Source organism: Alligator sinensis, unplaced genomic scaffold (genome assembly GCF_000455745.1).
Source record: "Alligator sinensis unplaced genomic scaffold, ASM45574v1 scaffold93_1, whole genome shotgun sequence".
Taxonomy (NCBI): Eukaryota; Metazoa; Chordata; order Crocodylia; family Alligatoridae; genus Alligator; species Alligator sinensis.
The window spans coordinates 210,261-238,145 of record NW_005842243.1 but is presented as its reverse complement, the minus strand read 5'-3'; the positions used below and the strand labels follow the sequence as shown (position 1 = coordinate 238,145).

The window sequence follows — 27,885 nt, the reverse complement described above, 5'->3', positions numbered from 1 at the left end:
TTTTTTAATGAGAATGGGGTGAGAGACAGTGTCGAAGGCCTTACTAAAGTCCAGAAAGACTACGTCCACTGCTACTCCTGCATTTAAAGATTTTGTGACCTGGTCACAGAAGGCCACCAGGTTGGTCTGACAGGACCTGCCTCTAATGAACCCATGTTGGTTGCCCCTAAGCATAATCTCCCTTGCTGGCCCCTCGTGGACATGCACCAGGATAACTCTCTCAAAAAGCTTACCCAGGACCAAAGTAAGACTGACTGGCCTATAGTTTCCTGGGTCCTCCTTCCTCCCTTTTTTGAAAATGGGAACCACATTGGCCCTTTTCCAGTCCTCTGGCACCACACCAGAGCACCACGAGTGCTCGTAAAGCCATGCCAGGGGTCCCGCAATGACCTCTGCTAATTCCCTCAGCACTCCGGGGTGGAGATCATCAGGACCTACTGATTTAAATACATCCAGTCCCTCCAGAAGTTCCCTGACTAAGTCCTCACTGACCCTAAGCCTGGGTGCGCCTCCCCTCGGTCCTATGGGGGTCCCGGTGGGGGTGGCCCAGTCCCTGCTCAGAAAAATGGAGGCAAAGAAATTGTTAAATAGGTTAGCTTTGCTGTCTGGTGCGACAACCAGATTTCCTACCCTATCCTGTAGAGGCCCCACGTTACCCAGTACCTTCTTTTTGTCCCCTATGTATTTAAAAAAGAACTTCTTGATGTCCTTGATCGGGGTAGCTAGTCCCAGTTTCATCTCCACCTTGGCCTTCTTGACCGCCCCCCTACAGCCCTGAGCAACCGAGGTATAGTCCTCCCTGCATGAGCCTACTCCATTGAACTCCAGCTGCAATAAGAGAGGGACCATGTTAGCATAGTGCATGTCCTACTGGAACCCAATCATTTAAATAACTAACCCTTTTCTTACATGCTTAGTCAGGTAGCTATTGTATCTTTATGTGGCTAAACAAGCTCTTTTCTATACCCTGGCTATGCTTTACATACAAAATGCTTTGGATTCTTTACTTAAATTATTAGACACAGACCCAAGCCATGAAATATGACTCCCAGCAGAAAACAAGGACAGCAGACAAGCGGAGTGTGAACCAGAGATGCACTTGTATATTCTGAACCCTGCTACAGATGCTACTGGCACCTTGTTTCAACACTGCCAATTACAATAGAAAATGCTGAGAAGTTCCTTTCCTGCGTCCCCTTCCCTGCAACCACAAATGAGATTCTGAATGTTCTGCAAGATCTCTTTCAGGAAAAATAATTAAATCTGTATTAAAAGGTACAAGGTATGCAGTCCAATTCCCTGATGAATCTCACATTTACTCACTGCTGAGAATTTTAGTTTAAACATCTTTCGCAGCCCTTCATGTTTGAGGATAGAAAATCTTAACTCCTACATCACTACACTTCAACTAATCTCACATTCTACGGTAAGAGAGACCTTTAATCCAGCCATTACATTCATTGATCCTCCAAACTATATCCCTTATCTAAATTCACTGTCATCATCATCTTGTCATACATGTCAAATCACCAAGGCCAAATCCTGCCTTCATTTGTCACTGACTTTTCTGGGAGCTCTGAGTGCTTTAAGTACAAAACACAGGAGAGGAGGCAAAAATGTCACCCATGAAACAAGTATAATCACCAGGAAACCTGATTGTCTCAGTTTAAAAATTGCAAATTCTCTGATTTAAAAAAAACACTGCAAATTCTCATTAAATACCCCAAAATCCATGTTTTTCCACAATTAAAATAAAATGCCACTATGCACATGCGCGTGTGCACACACACACACACACACACACACACACACACACACACACTAGTTGAACACAATGTTTTATTGATATATTTACAATTTTAAAGTAAATTGGAAGCCTACCAGTGTCTCAATCACTATAATAAAATACATTCTAAATACCTATAAATTTGGGTGGTTGATTTTGGCTTTTTTATCATGAAAAATCAGAGCTCCCCCCGCCCCCTTCGCTCACCAGGATGTGTGTCCAGCTGCAGCTGACCCTCCTCAACACTGCTTTGTGGTGCTGAGCAGCCTTCACGTGTTGGTACCCTGCCTATGCCATGGCCCCTCACTCTCAAGCCACAGCCCTGCTGGTGCCCTTCATTCCCAACCCACAGTCCCCTGTTCCTGCAGGTGCCCCTCACTCCCCACCCACAGTCATCTTGGTGCTGCTGGTGCCCATCACACCACATCGACACATGCCGCATTATTAGGCCGCAGTAAACTAATAAATGCCACTATAGGACAGTACTGCCCAACACAAATACTATCCTATGGTGGCATTTAGCAACTCACATGTAGACAGTAACTGGGGCTGGCTGGGGCATGATGGTGCTATAGTGAGGGGTTAACCGGCAGGCAACTTTGCACTGTAGCATCCTCATGCCCCAACTAGCCCCTCCACAGCATGTTGAGCTAGGTTGGTGCAGCCCCGGGCTGGCAGGCTGACCCCTGGACCTCTTCCCAGCCAGGGCTGCTCCACCCTGGCTCAACATCCATGCGTATGTGCAAACACTGCACCTGGGAGCAGTAAACTCTGGCACAAAGCGTGCCGGAGTTTATCGCTTCACATTAATAGCACGTGTAGACCTACCCACAGATGCTGCTAGCAAACAGTAATCTGTGCTCAGACACAAGTCAGGGGAGTCTTTAATAAGACTGGAGGATTGCCCTGCTTCCCTAGAGACCTATACCAAAGTCTCACAAGTGTTGGAAGTATGGACTGAACATTATGTTACTATCCTCCGTATTTCAGCAAATGGGACACTGTTCAAAGAGACAACAGGAGCTGCTGGTGCTCAAGTCAAATGAGCCCTGCTGTGACCACAAGGATCTTTCCATACTAATACGTTTTGCAAGACTGTTCGAGCAGTTTAAAACCTATGTAATCAGTCTCTGGGAGGATATCAGTTTTCTTCAGCTGCTCTGCAAGTACAGCCATCACATTAATGCTCTAGCTGACCTAGTCCTAGATCTAGATAAAGGATAGTGCACTAACAGCAGCTGGCATGGGAAGCTTTGTTTCAGCTGGTAAAGAATGAGGTTGATGGAAGAGGCTGGCAGAAAAAAAAAGAAGACTGTGGGCAGGAGCTTCAGGTGAGTCCTGAAGCTAATCTTATCCATGTGAAAATCAGTCTAAGGAGGGCCTGCCATAGGACTTTAATCTCCCCTGCCATTCTAGTTGTGGTTAGGAACACTAGGAATTCTGTGATTTTTATTAAGTGATGAAAGGGGCTTATAGCTATGAACCAAGGGAGGAGATGGGGATACTCATTAAATCAACCAACACTACACTGAGATCCCAGGATACAGGTGGAACCAGAGTGGCAGAAAACAAAGGTCAGCCCTTGCAGAAATTTTGCTACAATGGGATGAGTGAAACTAAACCTCTGTTTGTCAGACTAATATATGTCTTTCAAAAAAAAGAAAAAAAAAAGTCTTGGAAAATAGATTTGTTAATGTCATGCCACTATAGTAAAGGAATGACATAGTGCTCCAGAGAAGCCAGAAGTCTGTGATCCTTCATCATCCTTTAAATACCATGTAACAGATTTAAATCAGGCTCTCTTACAGCCTGGTCTTGTTGGGCTTATGCTTCAACCTATTGCAACAAGGGAAGTTCTGTATGATTGGACCATTCAACCCAAACTTCTGATTCGACTAGCCATGATCCACAGATGTGGCGCAAGGTGATTGGAGAATTCACTGTGAAGTCCTGATTGAATGAGCTGCTATCCAGGGGCATGGCCCCCTAAGGGGATAAAAGAAAGCACAGGCTGCAGTCAGGGGAAGAAGCAGCATGTGAGCATTGAAGAGTTGGGGTGAGCTGACCTAGTAGGATAGTCAAATGACCCCCAGAAGAGCCTGAAATCAGTGGGATGAGGCTGGAGTGAGATCACAAAGGCAGGGACCAAGGTGCTGCTCCGAGGGCCAGCAGGTATCGGGAGACAGAGCAAGACAACACCTGTCAAGTCCAGAGAGGGTTGTCAGCATATCCTTTGTTATAGGGGAGGGAATTGTAGCCTCAGAGGATCCTTCCCTGGGTGTTCACAGCCTGCCCATGAGGGGGAGGTGGGGAATCACCCATCCCATGCAGGGGAGAGTGACCCCCATCAAATTCTGGGCACTGGAGAGAGACATTGCAGGCAGGAATCACAACACCACAGGAGGAGCCCGGTAGTAAGCTGCACAGTGCTTGCCAGAGCCCCCACTGAGAGGGAAGAGCTGGGTTCTGGCCATAGGAGGTTGGCTCCACCAATCCCACAGCAGGGGCGACTGGTGCAAGACTGATCCAGAGAGGATCTATGACTGCTACACTACAGAGTATAAGACTCTGAAGGGGCTTACTGATCTGAGCAAGTCAGAACGTTGCTGCTTCTCCTGTGGGGGGAATGGAGTGTCTGTAAAGAACTGGGTTGCTACTTGCATCCAGGACCAGCGTGATATTCATTGCTGGGAGTTGTACATCACTATAAACAACATAGAGCAAAACTCATCTAGAAACCAACCTGAGAGTTGAGTATAAGGGGTTCTTACCACTCACCCCTCCCCAGAGACTGCTCCCAAACTTCCAGAAGAAGAGGCTGTTTGGGGTTTCATACTGCTGTCGCATATGTATAATAGTTATTAGTATATAATAGTTATTAATATCTTTGTTTGTGTACATATTGATTCTTATGGTCTTTTCTACCTCCCCTTTTCTCCCTATGTAAATAAATTGTATATAGTTAAGTATTGAGTGTTGTCTGATTGAAGGTTTCAAGGCTCTAGGTGTCCTTCTGTAGGGAGACTCTCCATGCTCTAGGAAGGGGGGCTCCAAGGCAGAGACCCATAATTGGCCGAGATCCCAGGGATCCATAATTGGCCACAGTTGGTGGGTAGCTCCACTGCCTGGATAACAACCAGATGTGAGGCCAATTTTTGGGTGGACCAGTCAGCAGACCACTATTTGCACATGATCTGTTCAAATACAATGGATACCCTGGTACTTTAGCTAAAAAGGTATGAAGAAAATAAAAAAACCTGAGCAGATCTCATATCCAATTAAGAGCCAACTTCAAGCAGCAAGCAGAACTCTGCAGACATGGCCTAGAAAAAAAATCACACAATGTATTGTTAGAGAAAATGTGCAACCCCATTGACTTTGTCCTTGCAACTTTCTCTCTCTTGCTCACTCTCATGTTTAACACCTTTGATAATAGCACAAACGTGGTGTGTGGCCTGAAGGAAGAAGGCAATTTACCCATGTGTCATGTTTCTTACATGTCTAATCTGAAATCATGTAATTGCTTTAAAGACTGTTAAAAAAAATGCTGTCTGAAATGACAATATCCCAACAAGTCTTCTATAAGCGCTTCGACAGCTGCAGAAGAAATCTTTCTTCCCCAAAAGCAACTCAGGAGATACCATGCCACAGGGAATTCATCTGCGGGCCTGTCTATGCATGGAAACTGCCTGGCATAGTTATAGTGGAATAATTAACCAGTTATAGCTATCTGGGTATAAACTCCCCTATGGGGACACTATTTTGTAATAAACCTGACTTCATTCCAGAACAGGAATAGTCTTAAAATCCTTTATATTTTATTATTTTTCTCTCTCTCTCTTTGAAAGATCTATACCAGGGCAGCACAGCCCCGGTCCCTTCCCTGCCATCTGGCCTGAGGTTCAGGTGCCAAGCAAAATGCCTTCACATGGCACACTCTGGCACCCATGCCAGCGAGTTACCTACCCCTGATTTATATAATTGCACAGCTTTCACTTCAGACTTTATGTTAATAATTCAAGAATCTACCAATTGATGCTTAAACTGTCTTCTTCCAACCAGTTTTACATCATGCTGGTTCCTGTTGCCAGCTTCAGTCATTTCTGGCAGTCTTAGGACCTGCACAGCAGAGAGTGGGGAAGGCAGCCGGCTCCATTGCACATGGCTTCTCTTGGTGGTGTTCGAGTGCTGGGAGCTGCACGTGTGCCATGGGGAACCCCACATGAGAGAGGCAGGCCAGCCTGACTGCGCTCCTTACTACCATGTGCAGGCAGGCTGGAGCTGTGTACTACCAGGCAGCGTCACCTGCGTGGGCCACGAGTGCCCCAAGTACCTGCCACCTGCCACCTGCTCCTGCTGCTGCCAGTGACAGGAGCTGTGCGCCATGAAGGGAGTGTGAGAGGTCCCCACATCTCTCCACCCTCCGTCACATCCCACAAACCCCACACACCCACACCCTGCCCCCTCCATATATACACTCCCCAACATACCCTATGCCCCCCAACACACACAGCCACACCCCCTCCCAAACCCCACACACACACACTCCATACCCCACCATACACAATACACCCACCTGCAACCACACTCCACACACCTCCCACATACAGTATGCAAGAGTAAAACTTTATCTTTGAACTCTTATGTAATCATCTCTATATATAGTACACAAACATAAATCATAACAAAAATACTTTTTGTAATAAAATTAAAATGTTATAGTTGGTGTTTGACTTTTAGTATATGATTTTTCTTTCTGGTTCCATGACAACCCTCCCCTCCCAAAAGTACTTCCAGGGACAAGGGAGGAACTTCCAGTGGCAAAAGTCAGGGGTTACAGGTGGGACTTCCAGTCCCAAGATGATGAGTGGTGGGGTGAGGCACCTGTCAAGGGGTGGGGCTATCTTTGTGGCCCTCAACAACTCACCAAAACTCATTAAGCAGCCCTCATAGTTTTACAGTTTCTAGGGTCAGAGGGGACCTGAACAGATGATCAAGTCTGACCCCCTGCCCTGGTCAGGAACAAGTGCAGGGATCATAACACCCCAGCCAGATATCTATCCAACCTTCTCTTGAAGACCCCCAAGGTAGGGGAGAGCATCACCTCCCTTGGGAGCCCTAACCGTAAAGTAATGCCTCCTGATATCAAGCCTGAGCCTGCTCTCAATTTGTGGCCATTATTCCTTGTTATCCCAGATGGTGCCTAGGGGAACAGAGCCTCACCTATTTTCTGCTGGTCCCCCCTGGTGAGTTTATAGACAGCCACCAGATTCCCTCTCAGTCTTCTCTTATGGAGGATGAATAGATTCAGGCTCTTTAGTCTTATCTTCATAGGGCCTGGCCTGCTGCCCCCTAACCATGCTAGTGGCCCTCCTCTGGACCCTCCAAGGTTAGCCACATCCCTCTTGAAGTGCAGCGCCCAGAACTGGATGCAGTACTCCGACTGCGGCCTGACCAGCACCACATAGAGGGGGAAGGATCACCTCCCTGGACCTGCCTGTGATACATCTGTAGATGCATGACAAGGTGCAGTTAGCCTTACTGACTGCTTCCTCACATTGGTGGCTCATGTCCATCCTGGAGTCAACAATGACTCCAAGATCGCTTTCTGCCACTGTGTTGTTGAGAAGGGAGTTCCCCAGCCTATAGGTACGTTGCAGGTTCCTTCTCCCTAGATGCAGCACCTTGCACTTGTCTGCATTGAATTCCATCCTATTCTCATCCACTCACCTCTGAACCTGTCTAGATCTAGTTGGATTCTGTCCCTCCCCTCCAGCACACCCACCTCGCCCCCCATCTTTGTGTCATCAGTGAATTGGACAGCATGCTTTCCACACCCACCTCCAAGTCGCTGATAAAGATGTTGAATATCACAGGCCCGAGGATTGAGTCCTGGGAAACTCCAGTGCCCGCATCCCTCCAGGTCGAAAACGACCCATCCACAACCACACTCTGGGTGTGACCATTGAGCCAATTTGCCACCCATCTGACTGTGTAGGCATCAATGCTGCAGTCGCCTAGTTTGTTTTTTTTTATGAGAATGGGGTGAGAAACAGTGTCAAAGACCTTCTTGAAGTCCAGGTACACAACATCCACCTCAACACCCACATCCAAGGACTTTGTGACCTGGTCTTAAAAGGAAATAAGGATCTGCCCGCAATGAACTCATGTTGGTTGCCCCTGAGCATTACCTCCCATGCTGGGCCCCCGTTGATGTGTTCCTTGATCATTTTCTCAAAGGTCTTCCCAAGGACCAAGGTGAGACCAACTGGCCTATAGTTACCTGAGTCCTCCTTTCTCCCCTTCTTGTAAATGGAGACCACATTGGCCCTTTTCCAGTCATCTGGGACTTGGCTAGAGTACCACGAGCGCTCATACAGCCACGCCAGGGGCCCTGCTATGACCTCCGCCAATTCCCTCAGTACCCTTGGATGAAGAGCATCCGGACCTGCTGATTTATACAGGTCCAGCCCCTCCAAGAGTTCTCTAACTAGATCATCCCTGACCCTAGGCCTGGCATTGTGTCCCCTAAGCAGTCTGTAATCCTAGTGGGGAAGTTGTCCCCAGAAATATGGAGGCAAAGAACTCGTTGAAGACATCAGCTTTTTCCTTTGCTGCAATCACCAGATTGCCAAGACTGTCCTGTAGGGGCCCCACGTTACCTGGTGCCTTCTTCTTACTCCCTATGTATTTGAAAAAGGACTTTTTGTTATCCTTCATTCTGGTCGCCAGCCCTAGTTCCATCTCTGCCTTGGCCTTCCTAACCGCCTCCCTGCAATCATGAGCAACAGAGTTGTAATCCTCCTTGGTGATTGCCCCTTGCTTCCTCCAGCCAAAATAATTGCCCACCCCTGCTGCAGACCCATCTCCTGCCTCTTATCTCAGTGACCAACCTACCAATGTATCTGAAATCCAGATAATATTGGATATATGTGACAGCAATCATTAATATAACCTAAACTTTTGTTCTTTCCTCTGCATTTTCTTTTCAATGCTTGCTTCTTTTTTTTTTAAACTGTCATAGCATAAATCTGTCTTGAAAACTAAGTTATTCAGACCTGACAGAGAGAGAACATTCTGCATAGCTTCTGTAGGCCAAAGCTATTGCATATACCAGAGTTCCTGACAACCTAAAACCCCTCTTCTTCCTGTGATCCATACTCTCTTCTCTCACTATTTCAAAGATTCCCTGCAAGCACTCTATGCCTTCTTCTCATGTCAGAGAAGCCCCCTCAATCCCTCTCCACCAAATGACAAGGACTCCTCCATGAGCCCATGCTTCCCACTTTTTCCCCAGTGTCTGGGAGTCTGCATGTATTCTCCCATTTGTGACCTCTACCACTCTTTACTATCTGCCAGGGTGCCAACATTTTAAACCTTATTGAGGTGATGAGCAAAACTGAGATGGGAAGGAGATGGAGAAAAAGAGATATGATGGAAGGCATGAATGTTATGTTTTCTTTTATCTGTAGTCGAATTGCAGAGGGAACTGAAGCTGGAAGTTCTGCTAACCAAATCCCAAGGAGAAAACGCGCCCCTTCTTTTGTCATGTCAGTCTTCTGATTCCTTCCCCCATCCTCCCCAGCCCGCAAATCAGTAAGATTCCATTCACTGTTGCCTAAATCAATTCCCTAAAATTTTGGGATTGATCAGATGAGGAGTTCAAAAGTTATTGTACTACATACAAGTCACCAGAGACACGTGAGAGTCAGCATAGGACATGGCTTCACTCAGTCAATGATCTTTGAGTTTTTGAGGTTTGCAGTAAAGTACTTTGGCTCCTTCATCAGTAGGACCCATGATCTCAGCCGATTCATTCCTTTCCCTCACTCTAATGCCTCTAAATAGCCACCTCTTCCATTGCATTTCTAAACTCTGACTTTCGTTTGTGTCCACAGAATGAGTTCTCCTCCAGGTTCTCATCCTTTCCCCTTACCTGCAATTCTCAGGCCCGGCCAATGTGTGCTTGAGGTAGGACCTAATGGGAAGTAAAACACAAAAGTAGCATAAAGCTACTCTTGCAGTTCCCAGGTTATAGAAAAAAAAAAATTACAGGAGCAACAGAGAATCAAGTGCAGTAAGTACTTAGACTTCATGGAGAGTACACCTGCTGGAGTGTCAGCCAATTTGTTTCTTCAAAATACTTTTACAAAAGTAGGGGGTTGTTTAGTTTTGGTTTGTGTAACCCGGGTACACCCAAGGGTGTGCTCTATTCTCAATTGAATGGGATGGGATGGGATGGGATGGGATGGGATGGGTAGGCAGGAGGGGGTGCTGTGAGAGGGATGCCAAAATTTTAAGCAGATCTCTCTTTCCTCTATAGAGTTAACCCAAGCCCAAAGTTCTTAACTATATACAATTTATTAAGTTATAATATACATAAACATAAAACTAAATATCATAGATATATATTTATACAGAGAACACTATCCTAAATCACAATACAACATTTCAATTACACAACATAAGGCACAAACATGAACAATCTTAATAACATCTATTCCTTAATATAGTCCCTGACCCATGGCAAGAGATAGTCCTCCTTCCAATGGGGTCCTTTTGGGGGGTGTCCAGGAAGCACCAAGGGCCCCTCCCCTTAGGGCCTTGACTAGGCGGGGGGGCTGCTCACCCAGCCCCTTCGCTCGGTTTGCCCACCCCAAATGTCTTTCCCCTGTGGGACCCGAGGACCCAATGACTCACACTCCCTCAGGTGGCGGTGGTCAGGGAGCAGCTCAATAGGGTCTCTCTGCTGGAGCACCTCTCCAGGCCTCTTCTGCACCGCTGGGCTTCTCTCTACCCTGTGCCCCATTCTGGGCACCAAGGGCTCCACTCCTCTCAGCTGCTGCACCACTGCTGCTGGCTCCTGGGTGCTGGGCCTCACGCTGCAGCACTACTATTTCCCTGTGCCCTGGCTCGGCACTGAGGGCTCTCTTAGCACAGGCCGGGCCCTTCAGGCTCCAGCCAGCTGTCCTCATGCTGGGTAGCTAACCTAAGCAGCCTCCACAGCTCCCTGGCTCCCAAGGCTCTGGCCCGTGCGCCACCCCATGCACCGTGGGACCTGGCTGCTTGCTGGGAGATGGGCCCTGAGCCGCCTCACTGCGGCTCCCAAGGCTCTGCCGGGGTTGCAGGCTCAAGCCACCGCTCACACCACTCCCAAGGCTGTTCCTCCAGTGGCAGCTTCAGGAGCCTTGGGCCTATTGCCTGCTGGGGGAGAGCTCCCCAGCTTTTCTTGGCTCTGCTCTTCTCGAGTCCCTCGCTGCATCTGCTCCTCGTGTTGGGCATGCGGCTCCTTTTAAATGCTCCAGGGCTCCGCCCCTGAAGTCTTCTGGACCTGACAGTTTACAGTCTTCAATCAGGTCCAGGGGAGCTCTTCTCCCCCTCCCCTCAGGAAAGGGGCATGGCTTTATTTCTCTTGTTGCCTCCTGATTGGTGGATGGGCTTCACCAATCAAAACAGCAGGATCTCAAGCCTGGGACTCAACCCAAGCTCTCAAAGGTGAGCCTGCTACATTTGGTTTTGGTTTTTTTACAAGTTTCTTTTTGTGAGTTGTCTGAAAAATTATTGAAATACTAATAAACTCCAATAAACCTCATAAAATAAATGCAAAAAAATTAGAAAATGAGGAGGGGGAAAAAAATAAAAAAATTTTAAATATGAAAATAAAAAGTTCTCTGTTAATATTTTGAAGAATCCCAACTTAAGACTAGAACATTTTACACACACCTGAATGGATAAAATAACATTTTTTCCCATGCAAGTAAGCTGTTTTTAAAACTTGTCTTTAAGAGAATAAAGCCCCTGAAGGCTAAAGAAAAAGGACTAGGAACCAGATAGAACAGAATGTATTGAGCACATGAATTAAGTTAAGACTTATAATTGTATATCTTGCAGGTGTTGCTCATTTCAAAATTTCAGTTCTACAAATGCTGTGGTCACAGTATGGTTGCATGACTGATCTTCTGGAAAAGAAAAGTGAGAGACTTAAAATAATATCTCATTTTTCTTTCCCATATATTCTTTCAGAAGAAATCCACCAACCAAATGTGTCTGCCCTTAGTCTAAACATGTTTATTTCCCAGGGTTTTTTTGGTTCAGTTTCACATGGTTACACTATCTCCTTTTCAAACAGTGCCTGTATGAATACTTTTTTTCCTGCTTTCAATGTCCTGCTACCCCAAAGGAAAGCTTCCAAGCTATTTGCCGACTGCATCTGGAAACTTAACTATTGCTATCCTTCAAAAAAACTTTTAATAATAAACAACATCTGTTGATCAGTTTCTAAGGAGTCACTTTTTTTTCAGAAGTCAAATTTGTGCCTCCCTATAGCGGAAAAAAAGAAAATTCTATAACCTGAAAGTACAAAAGTAAGTTCTTTGGCTGACTCAGAACTACTTTCACACAGAAAATTCTATTTGTATCTCTGTCTCTCTAGATATTCTAATTCCAGTATCCTGGAAAATGAGAAAGGCATACATCAGCAAAAAGTAATTATAAAGTATGAAGCCAACGTGACTCCAATATCAACAACCACTGTGTCTCAATCATAAGCTCCATTGCTCAATTCAGCATTTTTAAGAAATAAAGATAATACATGATTTTAAAAGTTAGACATTCTATATCCTAACTCTGTTGTCCACCATCCTCTGTAGGCTGCATAATACTATATGATGTCAGCTGTGCTGCCCTTTCTATATCACTACTCTAAGTAGTGAAAACATTTTAACAAAGGAAGGGAAATAATTTACTAAACACTGGCAATCTAATACTAACCCTACCTGGCTGCCCTGTAACATAACAGTAGTGATGCAGTGTTGTTGTAGCTGATACAGCTCAAAGACTATGTGAGAAGCAAGATTTGTGAGGCGAGATGCTATCTTTCATTGGAACAACTTTACAGTTCACCTAACCTCTCCCCCAATTTTGGGGCGCCAAATGTCTCTCCTCAATTTAGTTAAAAGAGCACAGGGTAGATAAAAGTCAACTATTTAAATAGCAATTTTTAAAAATTTAAATAAGATTTTTTTTTATTTAATCAGATTTTATTTTGTTAAGATGCTTCTTTTTAAACAATAAACCTATACAAAGATTGTTTTAATTTAAGATATGTTTTAATTTAAGAACCAGCTTCCAAGGGAAGTGGTGCTGGCTCCTACCTTAGGGGTCTTTAAAAGGAGGCTTGATAACTACCTAGCTGGGGTCATTTGAGCTTAAACTTAGTAAGGGTCATAAGAGCCCTGTATTCATTCCTGCCCAGGGCAAGGGGTTGGACTAGATGATCTGCTCAGGTCCCCTCCAACCCTGCTTCTATGAACTACGAAACTATGTTAAAGCTCAAAGATATCATCATGGAATAGGGATTATAACTTCTAATTATATACTATTTGAGATAATGTTACTGGATAAAGTATATGAGAAAGAAATTGAGCAGTGTACAAAAAGTCTAGAGGGGAAAACTGTTAACCTGAGTCTTCATGAGTGGAGCAATGTCCACAATGATCCAATAATATGTGCTTGTGTGAGAACAGAAGAAAGGACTGTCTACCTTACAGAAACAATTGACACATCAGGAAATACACACACAGCTGAATACTTACAAGATGTAGCAGTAAAAATTATAACAAACAGTGAAAAATAATTCAAATGTCTAGTATGCAGCTGTCACAGACAATGCTGCAAACGTATCAAAGATGAGAAGAAATCTAGAAGAAAGTGAAGAAAGCCCCAAGCTAATAACATATGGCTGCAGCACTCATTTGATGCACCTCTTAGCCAAAGACTCTGGTGCTCCAGAAATAAAGGGTAATGTTGTTGAAACTGCAAAATACAACAACTTTCCAGCAGCTGCTCTGAAGACAGCAGGTGGAACCGAACTAATGCTCCGCTCCCACAAGATGAGTGATGGAACTCAGTAGTGGACTGTTTTGAGCGATATATTGAGAACTGGCCTAATCTAATGACAATCTGTGAACAAAACTGTGACATAACTGATGGAACTGTCATTGCCAAAGTTCTCAAAATTGAGCTAATGAGAGATGTAGAACATATGCTGACTATCCTGAAGCCTATTTCCATAGCTGTGAACAAAGTGCAGGGAAGTCGCTGTTTTATTGCTGATGCTGTTGAAATTTGGAAGGAACTGAGTGAGACTTTGAAAAGAGAAATACACAATGACAGAGTTAAATTACAGGCATTAAAAAAAAACACTGGATCAAGCAGTAACTCCAGCTCATTTTCTTGCCATATTCTCAATACTCAGTATGTATCAGGGTCAATCCTTAACTGCTGAAGAAAAGGAGTTGGCTATGACATGGGCAACTAGCAATCATCCCTCCATAATACCAACTACAATAAATTTCAGGGCTAAGTGTGAACCATTCAAGAAATATGTTTGCTGATGAGGTTTTAAAGAAAGTCATACCAGTGAACTTGTGGAAGTCACTTAAACATCTGGCTCCATCAGAGACTACTGAAGTGATAATTCAGCTTTTAACAGCAGTAGTTTCTTCTGCAGGTGAAGAAAGAATATTTTCTTCTTTTGAACTAATTCATTCTAAATTGAGAAATCACTTTGGAACTGAACAATCCCTAGCATCCTAATTAACACACCAGCATCACCGCTTCCCCAAACACCTACAAGATCAGAGGCAATGACTGGATTTGCAATCACAAATGATTGCACAATTCATCCTTGTAATCCTCATCCAGAACATTACATCCAACACTTTTTTCAAACCACGGACACAGCTATGGGAACAAAGCCTGCCTCTCAAAAGACCAACTTCTTCATGAAGGGTAGTTTTTAGAAAAATGCACTACCAAACCTATACTACACTCAACAAGGACTTCTACTATAGAAACTGAGAACCTCTTTGAACTCAAATAGTCACTCAAATACTGTACACAGATTTACTGCAATACAAAAAGAAAACCACCATCAACCACACTGGATCACATTCATCTTTCCTTCTAGGAAGAAACATTACAACCTATGTTTGAAGAAAATCACAGCTTAAAAACTTATTTCCACAGACCACTCCCTCCTCCTGGCTTTGAAACAACCCCCAAACCAACTAAGCTCATCATCAGAAGAAAACTCTCCCCGACAAGCAAACACCAAACAGAACAAGACCCTGCCTAAACAACAAATGCAAACCTATCAATACATCTCCTCTTCCTCCTCCAATATACTCCACAACAAATCCATCAGGACCTATGGATGCTACACATGCCAATTACAAAACCTGAATGGTCTTAATTCATAACTGAAGTTTTACTGTATCAATTCTTCTTTAACTGGTCTGTAATTGCTGCTGATTACCTCTTTGCTCCTCCGGTTAACTTCCCACTTGATGTTTGTGGAGGTTAGGAGGAAGATAGATTGTTAAAAATGGCCACCCAATCTAACTTAAACTGGCCAGGTGTGCCTTGTTAGGTCAATCTAAGTGTGAACTGTACAGAAGTTCAGGACAGATTGGTCAAAAAATGTTCAACTGATCTAAGTTAACTGTGTCCCAGAGGTAGTCTAGCTTAGATCAGGTCCTGCAAAACTGATCAAACTGAAATTCTGTACAGTTCCCAGCATAGCCCTGAGGTTGGGAAACCCCAGCTGCTGGCCCCAGACTCAGGACTGCACAAGACAAGGAGAGAGACCCTGACAATAAGGGCCGTGGCTAGATTAGAATATTATAAATATATTAGCTAACATGCACTTACAAATGTAACATAGAAAAGGGTGCACAGACTGCAACACATACTAACCTGGTAAGGCTGAAGCTTGGGTTCCCCTTTGGGTTCTATTCAACTAGAAGAGCATGCATGTCTCCATCTGCATTACACAAACACACAGTAGCTCACACACCTTCTTATAATGCTTCCTTTAAATCCCAGTCCAGACAAGGTTAATGAGTCAAGGGGTTGGAAATGGAGGACTGTTCAGTATTTTTATTTCTTCTTAGGTTATTTAAGTACATTGTTACCAGCACTTTAAGTTTAGTGAGACTTAATTTCTCTTTTTGCTACTTCTGTAGGTTACAATTATAGAGATTTTCTGATTTTCAGCCCTCGTCATAACCAGGGCCGCAGCGCCAAGACAAAGTCACTTATTCAGCATTGTGGCAGCCTTGCCACTTTTTCCCCCCCCTGATCTTATCATTTCCTGCTTAGCCCATGGTTTCACTTCCATAGTTCCCCAGCAAGTTTGCTCATATTATCATAGCTACTTGCCCAGATGCATAACGTCTTAACATGTCAACCACATAGCCTACAGGCATAAGATCGCCCCTAATTTCTAGTACAGTATAGTAATATTTCAGTCACTGCTGATCAAGACAATTCATATTTAAATATCTCCTTATAATTATAAATGCTAAAGGGACTTTGGAATCTCTAATACCCTTTTCTGCACTTTTCAAATTCAATGGTCCTTTTTCTATAGTAGTGTCTCACAACACTGTAGACTAAGTCTAACAGTGCCTCATGGTCCTCTAAGGTCTGTGGTTTATGTGGCACTGTATATCTCTGTTTATATAAAAACAGTTAATATAGTAGATGAATCCTGCAGCATCTGGAAAGCAAAGGGTTAAAATCGTCTCCCAGGGAGCCTGAGACCCCACATTTGTGGTCATCAGTTAAGATTATCTGCACTCCCTCCCACCATCTCCTGTTGGGTTACCAAGTCTAACTCCCAGTAGCAAAAGGCCTAGCCCGTGTAGGTATGAATCCAGCAGGGCAGTAACTGGGAGACACAATGCTCGATTCTTAGGAAAGACAAGAGAATGAGCTGCTTAAATTTATGCTCACTAATGACATTGAGGCAAGTCCTGTTTCCTGCAGTATCCCATGGATCTTAGCCCTTACTCTTGTTTGATCCCTGGCTATGATGCAGCCAAAGAAATCCTTCATTTTAGCATTTCTCCCATGCTGCCAAATATCAGCCCTATTAGTCCATCACATGAAACCTCTTCATCTTTTAATAGTGCTTTAATGTTACCAATGGAGACTTAGATACTCCCATCAATTATCATCCACCCTATAAAGATAAAAACTGGAACCCCTAAACACCGCTGGGTTCCCAGCACATTAGAGAAGACACTGTTAGAGGAACGGCTTGAAAACCTACAATTTTCCCACTGGCACCTCCTTCAGCTGATGCCAAAGAATATGGGGAGGTACAGGTGGCTTCTGCAAAAAAGCTTCCTGAGGCATCAGCAGTGGTTTAAGTACTTCTAATTTCTGCATCCCAACACTGCCCAGAGGGAGATTTATAATCTCCATGGAGCATCCAGTTTCCCACTGCAACCTCCTTGTGGACTGAAGAGCTGGAAGGGGGGCAAAGATGCATACACAAGAATGTTGGGCAGCTATGGGGAAGAAAGATGTAAATAGGATGACTGGGTGTACTTGTTTGTGAATCTATGAGTATGAGCAAATGGGTTTGCACATTTTACTGGGGAAAAATGGGAGGAAGATCAGAAGTACAACTAGGAGTGGACAAGGGGGCAGAGGCCCTGGGCACTGATGAAGATGGGGAGACACCAGAATGAAGTCAAGGGGGAGTTGGAAGGGATGCAGCTATAGGCTATGACTGTACAGAGCAGGGGAAGGGGCCAAGGAAGAAAGCCAGTGAGGTGCACCCCCAAACCCTACCACCACCAAATCAAGGTGGGAGGCACACCTCCCTGCTTTTAGTTCTTCACTCAACATGGTGCTCAGCATCACTTGTCAGTGAATCAGGGAAGAGGCTTGGCCAGAGGACACTTTCCTGATGGCTTAAAAATGGTACTGAAAAGGTTTGCTTTTGAAAATTGGCTTATAGGTATACTTATGCATTAGAATGGTTCAGGATGGGCAGCAGGGGTTAATTGATTTCTAAAGGCCTGGTTTCATAGTTGGTAGGGTCGGAAGGGACCCGAGCAGATCATCAAGTCTGACCCCCTGCCAAGGGCAGGAAAGAGTACTGGGGTCAAACAACCCCAGCGAGGTGTTCATCCAGCCTCCTCTTAAAGACCCCCAAGGTAGAAGCAAGCACCACTTCTCCTGGAAGTTGGCTCCAGATCCTAGCTGCTCTGACTGTGAAGTAGCGCCTCCTGATATCTAGCCTGAATCTACTCTCCATCAACTTATGGCCGTTATTCCTCGTTACTCCCAGTAGTGCTCGGGGGAACAGGGACTCTCCCATTGCCTGTTGTTCCCCCTTAACCAGTTTGTAGACGGCCACCAGATCCCCTCTCAGCCTTCTCTTGTGGAGGCTGAACAGGTTCAGGTCTCATAGCCTCTCCTCGTAGGGTCTGCCCTGCTGCCCCCTGACCATGCGAGTGGGCCTCCTCTGGACCCTCTCGATGCTGGCCACATCCCTCGTGAAGTGCGGCACACAGTCAGTTTCACATAGCCTTTGAGGCAGATGGGATGTCTAACCCAGACACAACAAGGCCAACAGATATACAGGTTTCCCTCAATTTATGCAGTACATGCGTTCCTGGAAAACAGCACATAAATTGAATTTGCATAATTCAAACCCAGTTTACTATGGAACAGATAGGGATACATTCCCACAGCCGTAAGGGAGACAGGGAGTAAGGCTGAGACCAGGGGAGGTGTGAGGCACAGCCCACTGGCATCTCCTGGGGATGCAGCAGGCAGCAAAGCGGCTGAAACTGTAAGAGGGTACAGGGAGCAGGGTGGGGCACGGCTCTTGCTGCTACACACCCTCCGGGAGGGCTGTGGGCTGGGGGGCTGCACTGAGCTCTTCCCAGGGAGGCACAGGCCCCTGGACCTGTGCGCAGGACAACAGCAGGCTGCTGCTGCAGGATGGGGCCAGTGGCGCCACCAGGCTCTTCCTGGCGCTCGGCAGGGGGCATGTACCACACTGTTCCATAACGTGAGATAGGGTGGCACCAGCTCACAAGGCCAAAGAGGGAGGCCTGAAATTCCTGTTTTGGGAGGGGTGTGCATGTGATGGCCTTGGAATCTGCTAACAGAACAGAACGTGGACAGTATGATGACCACAGAGAGACCAATCAGTGATACCCATGGATGAAGAGTCATCAGGAGAGAAAAAGAATACAGAAGCAGAGACTAGAGAGTAACAAAGGGTCCTCCTGTCTGAAAGGGTCCCTGAGAGGGGTCCCTATGCCCTGGAAGGGGTCCCAGAGGCCACCATGGGCAGAAAGCATACCACCAGCCCATCTCATACACCCTACTGGTGCGGGTGGGCCTCGGTATCCGACCTCCAGGCGGCTGACATGCTGACATCTGACACCTAAGAGACACTTCAGAGTGAAGCCTGCATCCTGGCCAGATGTATCTTGACTCTGATGAAAGCCTTAGGATTGGTAGATATATAGAATTGCTTGATTGCTTGTATTGTTTCTTTTCTGTTAGTACTGTGTATCAATAAATTTGCCTAGTATTGAATGGAAAGGTCATGGTTGGTCTGAGGGTTGGGTTGGGTTTCCCCCCTCCTCCCCCTGAAATAAGGCATCTGGGTCCAAAATCCAGAGCCAACGCTTCCCTTATAGCTGCCAGGACCTTAGATCCTCTGGCTCCTTCCCCCTCACCATGCAGCCAGAGCCCACAGCTGCTGGGACCCTGGAGAGCTCTGCCTTAACCCTCTGGATCCTGGACAGCCTGTGGCTGCCTAGGGCACAAACCAGGTATACCTCTGACGAAGACAGAAGAAAAGATAAGAGAAAGATAAGGAAAGATAAGAGAAAGGTGAGTTCTGGGGCAAACTCACCTACCAGTCAGAGTTGGCATAGATGATGGAGGGTCCCCATCAGGGTCCCCTGGATATACCCCACTGAGAAACTCAACATTCAGCTAGTTACACTACTGGTCTTCTTCCCATTTTGCCCCAGTAAAATGCACAAGCCCAATTACCCACTCTCTCAGATTCATGAACATATACACCCAGTCATCTCATCATCTCTCTCACAAACAGGAAGCCCCGTGCTTAGTTTCTCCACAAAATGGTGCACCAGGAAGGTTGAAAGTTTGTAGGAACTTAAGCATCAGTCTCTGGCTAACAGATCTAGTCCACTGGCTTGTAGCATGGTTAAGTATATTTTGATGCCTCGATTATAGATAAATTATTACAAATTTGTAGTAGCACAGCACCTAGGAGCCCTAGTCATGAACCAGAAGCCCATTATGCAAGGTGCTTTCAGAACCAAAGCAAATAATGGTTTCTGCTCCAACATGTTTATAATCTAAGTCTAAAACAAGAGAACAGGCTGTTTGGTATTGCCTCAAGTAATTATTCCCTTTAGGAGTCTCACCTAACTAGGTGCAAAATCCTCTTCTGCTTGGGCTAAACTGTTTGTAAGGAAGGGGTGTGAACAGGCTGTGGGAAGTACAAACTAAACAGATGGGCTGGGCAGCAGGAGCTCAGCATCATGCGCTGTCAGCAGGTACTGCTTATACAGACTGGCAACATAACTTACTGCATGCCACGCCCCTTGGAGCTCTGCACTTTTCTATAGCAAAAAAAAAAATTACCAATTCAGCAAGGAGTCTGCTCAGTCATGCAGAGCTGCATATTCTGTTCAGAGACTTTTTAACAACTATTTAAAAGCCTGGCCAGGCTGCCCGAGAACAGCTTGGGCATATCATGAATTAAGAAATATAACTTTACTATCATACAAGGGTAACCTGTGCCATCAGTTTTAAACACCAGATGGCAAGGTACATTGTCAGCTTCCAAGCACTAGGTTCACCTAATGCCAGCAGGTTTATTTTGGTGAAACCAGCTCCCAGCAGCATAACAACCCATTCAACATCCCTGTACCAGCCAAGACTAAAGGGTGAGAGAGTACACTAGAATCTCACAAAAAGGCACTGTTTCCTTACAATATCAAGGTTGCATGGGTTAGAATCAGAGAAGTCAAAGGCAGTAGAAGGGAGCTCAGTAAGTCCTTTCGGTAGAAGGGACCTAGAAGGGCCCTCAGTAAATTATCTAATCCAACCCCTGCTTAAGGCAGGAACATCTCTTTCTAAACAATCTCAGTCAAATGTTTTTTTCTATAACTCTTCCCTATGTTTAATAAGCCTCAAAAGGGCTCTTAATATCCTTGCGACTTCCTGTCCACTTCATGTTTTATGACACCTTAAATTGAGTGCATGTGTAGCACCCTTGCTATTTATGCCATGATTAACAAGTTAACATGTTGAGAGCAGCATAAATGTAATGTGTAGAGGGGGCGTATCACATACGTAATTAAATGGATTGATGGTAGAATAACATTTTTAAAGGTCTAAGTCAGTGCTGGTAGAATGTCTGTCCAGACTGGCAGTGACAAAACCAGTACCTTCTGGATGACTCTTCTGCAGCCTACATTAAATGAATTGGTAGGTCTCATTCCAGTTGCTGGATGACAAAAGCCAATACCAGCACTAGAACTGTGCAACTTGGCAGTCAAACAGAGAAACCAATGGCTGACATTGTCCATTGCTGGACAGTGGATAATGTTGTTACCCCTCCTAAATTGGTTTATCAAATGAAGCCATTTTCTGAGACAGGTCACAATTGGTTAGAGGCTTGTTGGTATTTCATCTGTTTTGTGGATAACTTTCATGAGCATTAATGCATAAGCTTTTTGGCACACTTTTCATGAGCTATTTTTATAAGAAAATCACTCCTACTGATCTCAATATCATCTAAAAATCTTCAAACCAGGTCTTGCTTCCTTTTAAGAGTGATAAGAAATAAAAAGGCAAAAGAAAATCTGCCTAGCTGATTACAGAAGGCAACTCTAAATTGGCTCTAAGCTTAAGATGCAACGTGGAACTTAAGATATCTGAAAAATCATACATAACAGGAATCTCATTGTCCCATCCATCCTAAGCTAAGTTGATCTCAACCTGATAACAACCTGATAGCAGGTAGCTTACTATGCAATTCCCAAGCATACTGGTCTCTCTTTTGCCCAAGGAGATCTATTTCTCCAGCAGTATCAGCTGCTTACCTCATCCTGTTGGTCTGGACATCATCTTATGCTAAGCTAAACAATCTCTTTTCTTGTCACCAAACATTCACAGATCATTAAGGAGGATCTTACCTCCAAAAACAGATTGATTAAACAGCTGCGTTCTCTCTTATCCTGGAAAAAAGCATGAATGCCAGGTCTTATATATTCTTCAGGAAACCACTTCCAAACAGGCCTCCTCATCACCTGTATATTCCTCTCTCAAAAAGAAGGATAAAGCTTTCCTACAACCCAGCATCTAGTTCACACAAACACCTTCCAACACCTTTGTTATCAACACATCAAACCAATCCATTTCAGATCAACAGGAAAATAAAATATAAGAAAATGTGGATTTTGTCCCCGCATTGTGGAGCAGCTCTACTGACAAAAGTTTCATATTTTAAAATCAAATTGGCTCTTGTGTTTAGTGCAAAATGATGACTCCTAATAGAAACCATTATCTGCAAATACAGTACCTTACCAATTTAAGCTACAAGGGAAATTAAAAATGCAGAACCCAGTTACCCAAGTAATAAATCAGGCCAAGAGATTACAGTTCAAACACATCTCTGCTCGTGCAAAGGTCACCATAACAATTTAAGTTCTCAAAACTTCTGTATTGTATCTCATTTCCCTGACGGCACTTCTAACACCATGGCTCTGCCTAACACCAACTTACAGCATTGTCTCAGTGCAACCAAAGGAAAGTTACCAGCCACTGAACAAACAGCCTCATTTCTTTAATAATTCTATATCCCTTTTGTGAGAAACCAAGCACTGGCCCTAGGGATCACACATTGCTAGCTTTTTAAAGGGAGTTGGGTGCTCAATAGGAGAAGGAGAGCACAGAGGCTTGAGGTGACTCCCAGGTAGGCCTAAAGAATGTAATCCTGTAGGACATAGCCATTTTCTTGCAGAAGATCCCATGTGAGGAAACAAGGATATGGTTTGCATTTTATTGTGAAAAAATAAAACTGATGCAAAATGAAAAGATAGCAGAGCCCCTGTGGCCAGACAGGGTTCTTTGACACACCGACAAGTGAAGCAGCACACCAGCTAACACCAACCAAACCCACTTAACCTTTGAGATGTGACAGCACTCAAGAATTGAAACTAAAATAGCTCAAGCTTATGCAGGGTAACAGGTCCCCAAAACACCTACCATTCATGCTTACTGAGCTAGGACAGACTTCATCAAGGCAAATGTTAGCAATTCTCTGCTTTCAGACTGGCACAAAGAATTTCCAGGAGTCTATCCTATTCTGATAAGCCACATGCCTTCGACTCCCAAGAGAACCTCGCTCTACAGGGTAAGTTACCATTCTTCACCAGTTCCAAGCAGTAAGGTCGCTTGTACGCAGCCCTGCATGGATGAGATGCAGTTACATATGCACAAAGAGTTAAAAATTACTTTTCAAATAACTATGCACAAGCAACCCATCAATGAAGCTCCACAGCAGGCTAGACCCTCAGCTTGCTCTCAGCACCATAGGCTATTAAAAACAACAAAGTAACTCTTAGAGATCTCAGGAACCAGTAGGGGAAACACAAATGGGTTTTTAAATGTTCAGATGTGCAACTCACACCACACAAAAAGGGCCACAGGCTGCTCCCCTTGCAAGCCCAACACCAGAGATACAAAAATATGCTGCTTTTTTGTATTCAGCAGCATGTTTAACCTTGGAGCTGTCAAGCTCCATCATGAATAATGAGCCATGACAACACTCCAAGTGATCCTCGGAGAACAGGCCAATTTCTCTTATACGCTATGTAAGGCAAAATGCTGTTATCATATTCCCAGGATGTTATACCTGCTTAGAAAATACACAGAAATGTGGCCATCAAGAGGAGACTGTAAGTAAATACAAAATCAAATAAACTACTTGAATCTCCTTGTTCTTCTGTTTAATTTTAAATGCAAAATGTTAGATGTTATGGTTTTACACCTTTTATTACTCATTCTAGAATGTGTCGTGAAATATAGTAATCTCACCCAAGTACCTCAGTGAGGAATAGCATACAAGGAAATGGGTTCATAGAAGGGTTTGGCACTGCTTGGCCAATACACAGCATGGAGCAACAGCATAAGGATGCAGTTGGGCACACAGGCCGTGGCAACTTCTGGTTGCCTTGAAATTGCAATTGCGGGGCTGCCAGGGGCAGCCACTTTTTTTCGTACCCCTTCCTTCCCACAAGTCAGTACCAGGGTGGCCGCCTTGTTTGCCCTGCCCTGGCTATGCCACTGGCACTGAGTCTGCTCATTATTTATATAATCAGGAACTGTTGTTAGAGACCGGAAGCCTAGCGGGCTAGGCATTGTAAAAAGGTACAAAACTATAACAAAATTAAAAAAAGACAGTCCATGCCTCACAATCTAAGGGTACATACAAGCGTTACATTTAGATCAACCAAGGTTAGATCAATATAAATGGCCCGGCGTGCAAGCATTCACAAGGTTTAAGCTTCCCTAACAATGGCACACCCAATCTAAAGTTATTTCACCTCACCTCTCAGATGAACAAACTTTAGATTGATAAAGGGTTAATCCAACCTATTGAGGCTAAACCTGACCTAGTAAACACCTGCGCACACTCACAGCACAGCTCCCAGGCTGGGAAAGCCCAGTCACTCATCTAGCCCCAAGGCTGTACTGTTTTCCCCAGCCCTGCTGCAACCCTGACCAGGCTATTTTTAGCCCCCGCCCTCCAACTACCCCTCCTGAACCAGGCAATATCACCCCCCAAACCAGGCAGGCCCCCTGGACGTGTCAACCCCCCTCCCCCACCAAGTTATTTCCCTCTTGCAAATGCCTGCACACACCACTCATAGCTTAGGTTTAGATGGTTTAAACTAAGCCACCTAAACCTACGCTGGATCTTGTGAACACTTGCTCCCCCCCAAGAATGCAAGCATTCATTCACCATAAAAACTGTTTACGGAGGCACAGGCTGAGAATAAACTGACATCCTACACCATTGTCATGCTCCAAGTGCCCAAAAACGCTACCGCAACCAAAGGTAGTCACAGCGGGAAGACGTCTCACAGCACACCCTAGGAATTCCCCAGCAAGGCATTCTCACGCCATGCATATCAGACCGCTATACGCTGCCTGCAAGCCAAGAAAGCTGCATAAGGGTTCCCCCGCTTGCCGTCTTGCGCTGTGAGAATCCTCCTGGAAGGAATTTCTGTGGAGTGTGTATCTCACTGCCATGCCCTGACTCAGGACATGCATCTACAGACTGCTATGCCTTGATTCGGGGAGTCCATCTGCAAGTGCAGGTTCCCTAGCTTACAGGTTCCACAGCTTGCAGACACATGTCCCAGATTGTGACATGGCACCTGGGGTTCTTGTTCTGCAGGATCAGACCTCAGAAGCCACAGTGGTCTAACCACATGGGACACTGGCCCTGGGCGACTACTGTAGATGCCAGCAAAGCAGATCAGCTGTGCCAGGATGTCCCCCAGCACAGCTGATCCCACTCCAAAGACAAGATCTGTTTATACCATAATTGTAATGTAACAAATCAGAGGAAGTACAAGGAGATAAGAGCAGTTCCAGCAGACTAGCCATGGTCAAGTTTTTGTTGTAAGCACCATGGCAAAGGAGAGTTTTAAGGACAGAATGGAAAGGACAACAATGAAATGGCTTTGCTGGGTGGGAGGAAATAAAAGATGTTAACATCAACATTTCTCAAATGTGTTGAGGTTGCGACTCAGCATCATCCCTTAATATCAACATGAGTTTCAGAACTTGTCATTTAATGCCTTGGCTATTTAGAGGAGGACTATTAATTTGTTAATATCCATACCTTTTAACCCTCTTGACACACACTAGATGGAATAAAAGAATATTTTTTCTCCTTTCTGCAAAACCATTAACAATATGTTTATATAATACTCTTTTTCCATGGTAATAGAACAAACTAAAATACAACTGAGAATATAATACATTAACTTCACCTCCCAGCAGAACAGATCTCATTCTATTTACATTTAATTTCCAGAATTTTGAAATTAAAAAACCCACTATAGCAATTAAAAAGAACAGGATCATAGAAAGGAGGATCAATGTCTGCAATAAGATTTTGCAATTATGGGGTCCTTCAAGCTCATCTTATCATTGGTTTTCTGTACAATTCAATTAACACGTGCCTGTTCACTCCAGTGACTGTTCTGCTCATTTTTTAAATAAGAAGATGGCCTTTCAGCTCTTCCAAGTACAACCAATGTTTTGTATGTTTTAGTATAAAAAAATAACTGTGCTACTTTATTTACAAAGAAACTGAAAGACTCAAGAACAGAAACCCACATTAAAATTGTACTGTTGGGGAACTCCTACCCATTGAATTCTAATTTAAAAAAGAATGTCTTCCTCCAAACTACAGAGGAATTTGGAAAGGTCAGGGACTGGCAATCTATTACTTTGGCACTTATCATTTACTGCAGCTAAAGAGAAGTGACTAATCTTAAAACCACTGCTAGAATTTGCTCCCTTGCAAACTATGCTATTTTTGGCAATAAGCAAATTTCCTATTTCAGGATATGAGCTGATCACCTCACACCCATCATTCAGACTCCCAATGGCACTGCCCACAGCTGGCATGCACGCAGTACATTACTCCTTTGAAGCATCCTCATACTGGATGGACCAGTAGTCTGTGCCAAATAACTACAGTTCTATATGCCAGGGGTTTCAACCTTTTTGGATCATTGTACCCCCAGCAGCTGGACATGGAGCACTGTAGCCCCAGCAGCTGGATGTGGAACAGGGGCGGGGGGAGGGGGTTGCACGCAACTGGCCTCAGAGCAGGGGGTAGGGGCAGCACGTAGCTGGATGCAGAGCGGGGGGGGTGTCATGTAGCCGGATACGGAGTGGCAGGGGAGGAAGGAGGCATGCGGGCAGTCAGTCAGATGCAGAACGACAGCAGCTGCCATGTGCGAGCTTCCCCCATCCCCACATCCGGCCGGGTGGGCAGTGCCTGCGCAGTAGTGCAGGATGGTGCATGGTGGCACTCCATCCCTGCCTGCCCACACGTACCCCCTAGGGCCTTCTCAAGTACCCCTGGTTGACAACCCCTGCTATATACTATAACTTGAACAGCAGCTCTCCTTTTGAATGGAGAAGTCATTATGTATTTTTTGTTTCCATTAATGACTACTATGTTTTCAAATCACTGTCTCAGTTTTTTTTTTCCCCCATTCATATTTAAACATTTCATTTTTGGTAAGAGACATTCAACATCTCCATTCCTTGCTAGAGGCATGGAAGAGGGGGCGGGAATCACTTCACAAAAGAGAGTCATTACAGATTTATGAAGTTTTACATGGAAATTGGTGCTAGAAAATCCATTGGCTTTTTGAAAATTTTTAAAACTTCACTTCTCAGTAGGATGCAGTCTTCCTAGAAGCAAAAAGGAAGGGACAACAGCACACAAAGAAGGAGGAAGGTCACAGTTCTAATTCTTCCTGCTGCACTCTACATTCTCTACCAGAGTCTTTCCCCTGAGATGAGCAGTGTGCATTTCACAAAGAGAACACTTGAGAAGTTAGCTCAGATGTCAGGAAAATAATGAAAAGTAGTCAGAAAAAGTTGGCTAAGGATTGCATTGGAAGAGAAACAAAGAGCTTCAAGACAAAAAAATAGGTAAAGCTCTCAAAAATAAAGAGAAGCTAGAATTAAATTCACATGAGTATGCATTTTTAAATACTCAGATTTAAAAATAACTCACCCTGTACGTGACTTCAGAAGCAAAGTTCCAATTTTAAAAGTGTTCTAGGCACATAAATCTTAGAAACTTTAAATCAGACTAAGGTTTTCTTCCAGTGCCTAGGTCACTTTTGAAAATGGGGTCCAGGTATTGAACATTTGACCCTATCTCTATGTACATATTATTCGATCTTTGGTTGCATACTGGGTCTCTGCCCCCCAGAGCCACTCCTTCATTAAGTGCAGAAGATGGATAGCAAATGACACAGGTTCCAGAACCTCTTCCTAAGTTGTTGGAGGAGCAAGGAAGTATAATGAATGAACAGCTATGCGACAAGAAAAAATGGCACTGCGTCCCAACTAGTGAGAACTAAGTACTCTCTGCTGCTTGATGTTAGACAAGTCATTTGGATAAGAATTTTCAGTTG

The 27,885-nt window shown here is 44.6% G+C and overlaps 1 protein-coding gene and 1 long non-coding RNA gene across 3 annotated transcripts in view; one reads left to right on the top strand and one right to left on the bottom strand.

Annotated features, from left to right (window-relative positions):
* Nucleotides 1-1,205, top strand: part of LOC102379936 — an 8,569-nt gene extending 7,364 nt beyond the window's left edge. Inside the window, exon 3 of the long non-coding RNA XR_324295.1 lies at nt 1,020-1,205. This is a non-coding gene — a long non-coding RNA (uncharacterized LOC102379936). The remainder of the gene's footprint in view (nt 1-1,019) is intronic.
* The window catches only part of DISC1 (DISC1 scaffold protein), a 370,273-nt gene that overhangs the window by 300,304 nt on the left and 42,084 nt on the right, over nt 1-27,885 (bottom strand). The window lies entirely within an intron of this gene.